This window comes from Taudactylus pleione, unplaced genomic scaffold (genome assembly GCF_031769625.1).
Source record: "Taudactylus pleione unplaced genomic scaffold, aTauple2 ptg000582l, whole genome shotgun sequence".
In the NCBI taxonomy this organism is placed as follows: domain Eukaryota; kingdom Metazoa; phylum Chordata; class Amphibia; order Anura; family Myobatrachidae; genus Taudactylus; species Taudactylus pleione.
Window position 1 is genome coordinate 425,250 of NW_028284984.1, and position 4,738 is coordinate 429,987.

General features: G+C 34.1%; 1 pseudogene; it reads right to left on the reverse strand.

Moving 5' to 3' along the window:
- Nucleotides 1-454: 454 nt before the first annotated feature.
- Nucleotides 455-573, reverse strand: LOC148481400 (5S ribosomal RNA; annotated as a pseudogene).
- Nucleotides 574-4,738: the final 4,165 nt, after the last annotated feature.

The following is a 4,738-nucleotide window of genomic DNA, read 5'->3' on the forward strand; positions in this document are numbered from 1 at the left end:
AGTTCAACCAAGAGGAGCAGAAATTCAGGGATATAATAAGTTGTGAAATGTTCTTAAGGTATGGGGATCATTCTTTCACTCTTTTCCTTGAAGAAGAGGTTCCAAAGACTCTGAAAATTTCTTGGATTTTCATATTGGTCCGACTCAGACAAACGACCTCTTTTCATCCAGTTAGATAGTTACAATCGGTTTTAAGATGTACTTGAAGTATGGGGATCATTCTTTTACTCTTTTTCTTGAAGGGGAGGTTCCAAAGACTCTAAGGATTTCTTGGATAATCATATAAGTCAAACCCAAGATCCACCTCTTTCCATTCAATTGGGTAGTTAGAATTGTAAAGTTCTGATATCATTATTCACTCCTTGGCCTTAAGGCTTGCAATTGTGAATATGCTATAATTCCCTTTTTAGGCATTATCATTCTCTAGCCTGGTTATATTCCAAACCGCCGGCTGAATTTGCAGCACCAGGTATTCTCAATGGGTTACCTTCCTTGGTACTAACCTGGCCCAATCATGCTTTGCTTCCAAGATCGGACGAGATTGGGCTCACACATGATGGTATGGCAGCAAATACATATTTCGATGGTCCATAATGCCAGATATTCTACCAAACCTGGACTTCCCTCAGAAGATGAACCTTCAGGGTACTACTCAGGCCCCTCCATAACCTGGGGGTATATTGGTAGATAGGAATGGAGCATATCACAAGAAAGGAGCAATTTCGTAGTATTCATTGAAGCCTTTAGGTGCCAGTGTGTCCAGTTCAAACAGCCAGAACATCTCTCTTCTTGATAGCAGATTGCCCAAATCCCCACCTCTTTCTCCCAGAGTAACGTGTTCTATTGCCTTGAAGGTGATATCTTCGGGATCCGAATTATGTTTTATTGAGAAGTGTTTGGAGACTGCATGTCCTTCAACTCTGTTTCTAATGTTCCTAATGTGCTCCTGAATTCTGATTTTTAGTGGTCTCTTGGTTTTTCCTATGTACTTGAGTCCACATGTGCACTCTAACAGGTATATCACTGATGTGGAGTTACAGTTCATAAAATTCTTTATAGTGTATTCCTTAGATCCGTCCGAATTCGTGAATGTTTTTCTCTTGGGGTGAAGAAATTTGCAAATATTGCAATGTCTGCATTTATAGCTTCCATTGCACTTCAAAGTGTTCATAGTTGGTCTTTCATTTCCTTTATCCCTCAGCATACTCGGTGCCAGTAAATCTTTTAAGTTCCTTGATTTTCTATATATAATCTGTGGTTTTGTCGGTAGGATCTTTTGGAGTAAAGGATCCATCAGAAGGATATTCCAGTTTTTGTTAAGAGATTTTTTAATATGATTCTCGTGTCCATTATATGTTGTAATAAATGGTACCATTTCTTCTTTTTGTGGTTTCTCTGTCTTATATTGTAGTAGATTATTTCTCTGTAGGTTTTTCGTTTTCTGCATAGCTGTATTGATGATTGCTTCCGGATACTCTTTTTCTCTAAACCTGGTTGCATAAATATCAAGTTGTTCATTACAGACGTTAGCATTGCTGCAATTACGTTTAATTCTGTAGAACTGGGAGTATGGTATGTTGTTCTTCCATTTGTCCAGGTGACAGCTTTTGTAATGCAGGTAGCTGTTCGCATCTACTCCTTTTATAAAATTTTTTGTGCAAATTTGGTCACCTTCTGATGTTAAAATCAAATCCAAAAACTCAATACTTCTGTTGTTAAAATTTGATGTAAATTTAAGATTCATATTGTTATTTGAAATAAAAATTAAAAAATCGTTAAAAGATTCTTCCGATCCTTCCCAAATAATTAAAATATCATCAATATATCTCTTATAAAAAATGATATTGTCTTTAAAAGGGTTATTACTGTAAACATAATTCTTTTCCCAACATCCCATGAACAAATTCGCAAAGCTGGGAGCAAAAGTTGTACCCATTGCGGTTCCACAGATTTGACGATAAAATTGATTTAAAAATTTAAAATAATTATGAGTAAGTATAAAAGACATAAGATCACATAAAAACTCTTTGTGTGGAACTTCAATTTCTTCATCCAACTCTAAAAACATTCTTGATGCGTTGATACCTTTTTCATGCTCAATACATGTATATAATGATTGTACATCGATAGTTATCCAGTTATAAGTTGATCTCCATGTTATATTTTCGGTTTGCTGTAATACACTCGTAGTATCCTTTAGATAAGATTCTAGTTTGATAACATATTTTTGTAAAAAGATGTCAACATATTTGGAGAGGTTGGATGTGAGGGAGTCAATACCTGCTATTATAGGCCTCCCTGGAGGTTCTGTAAGTGACTTATGTATTTTTGGTAAAAAATAGAAAATCGGGGTTGTGGGGTTTGATTTCATTAAGAATTGAAATTCTTCTTTGGTTAAAATATTCCTCTGTAGACCAAAGAGTAGAATGATTCTAAGTTCTTCTGTATATTCTTCAACTGGATCTTTGGTCAATTTTTCATAAGAAATTTGGTCATCCAGTAATCTATGTGCTTCTTTTAAGTAGTAAGCATAATCCATGATAACCAAACCCCCCCCCCCCTTTATCAGCTGGTTTTAGAACTATCTCACGGTTTTCTTTTAAGTTTTTTAGTGCCTCCTTTTCTCTATTACTTAGATTTTGTTTTTTTATTGGTGCATAGTTTGTCTGATTATTGCAAAGGTCCTTCTTTACCATTTCATAGAAAACGTTTATGTGAGTCCCTTTTGATTCCAGTGGGTAATATGTTGATTTACCTCTAAGACCGGATTTTGAATTAGGGGCAATATAGTTCTTTAGAGGTGCTGATTCTTTTCTCAGGAAATGTCGTTTGAGTGTGAGATTTCTCACAAACTTGTTTAAATCAATAAAAGTGTCAAATTTGTTCATGCTTCTTGTCGGGGCAAAGTTCAAGCCTTTGCTTAATAACGTTATTTCAGATTTAGTGAGTGTATGCTGGGATAAATTAAATATGCCTTTGGATTTCGGATCTATTTCGGAATTTTTAATAGATCCGAAATCCAAAGGCATATTTAATTTATCCCAGCATACACTCACTAAATCTGAAATAACGTTATTAAGCAAAGGCTTGAACTTTGCCCCGACAAGAAGCATGAACAAATTTGACACTTTTATTGATTTAAACAAGTTTGTGAGAAATCTCACACTCAAACGACATTTCCTGAGAAAAGAATCAGCACCTCTAAAGAACTATATTGCCCCTAATTCAAAATCCGGTCTTAGAGGTAAATCAACATATTACCCACTGGAATCAAAAGGGACTCACATAAACGTTTTCTATGAAATGGTAAAGAAGGACCTTTGCAATAATCAGACAAACTATGCACCAATAAAAAAACAAAATCTAAGTAATAGAGAAAAGGAGGCACTAAAAAACTTAAAAGAAAACCGTGAGATAGTTCTAAAACCAGCTTATAAAGGGGGGGGTTTGGTTATCATGGATTATGCTTACTACTTAAAAGAAGCACATAGATTACTGGATGACCAAATTTCTTATGAAAAATTGACCAAAGATCCAGTTGAAGAATATACAGAAGAACTTAGAATCATTCTACTCTTTGGTCTACAGAGGAATATTTTAACCAAAGAAGAATTTCAATTCTTAATGAAATCAAACCCCACAACCCCGATTTTCTATTTTTTACCAAAAATACATAAGTCACTTACAGAACCTCCAGGGAGGCCTATAATAGCAGGTATTGACTCCTTCACATCCAACCTCTCCAAATATGTTGACATCTTTTTACAAAAATATGTTATCAAACTAGAATCTTATCTAAAGGATACTACGAGTGTATTACAGCAAACCGAAAATATAACATGGAGATCAACTTATAACTGGATAACTATCGATGTACAATCATTATATACATGTATTGAGCATGAAAAAGGTATCAACGCATCAAGAATGTTTTTAGAGTTGGATGAAGAAATTGAAGTTCCACACAAAGAGTTTTTATGTGATCTTATGTCTTTTATACTTACTCATAATTATTTTAAATTTTTAAATCAATTTTATCGTCAAATCTGTGGAACCGCAATGGGTACAACTTTTGCTCCCAGCTTTGCGAATTTGTTCATGGGATGTTGGGAAAAGAATTATGTTTACAGTAATAACCCTTTTAAAGACAATATCATTTTTTATAAGAGATATATTGATGATATTTTAATTATTTGGGAAGGATCGGAAGAATCTTTTAACGATTTTTTAATTTTTATTTCAAATAACAATATGAATCTTAAATTTACATCAAATTTTAACAACAGAAGTATTGAGTTTTTGGATTTGATTTTAACATCAGAAGGTGACCAAATTTGCACAAAATTTTTTATAAAAGGAGTAGATGCGAACAGCTACCTGCATTACAAAAGCTGTCACCTGGACAAATGGAAGAACAACATACCATACTCCCAGTTCTACAGAATTAAACGTAATTGCAGCAATGCTAACGTCTGTAATGAACAACTTGATATTTATGCAACCAGGTTTAGAGAAAAAGAGTATCCGGAAGCAATCATCAATACAGCTATGCAGAAAACGAAAAACCTACAGAGAAATAATCTACTACAATATAAGACGAAGAAACCACAAAAAGAAGAAATGGTACCATTTATTACAACATATAATGGACACGAGAATCATATTAAAAAATCTCTTAACAAAAACTGGAATATCCTTCTGATGGATCCTTTACTCCAAAAGATCCTACCGACAAAAC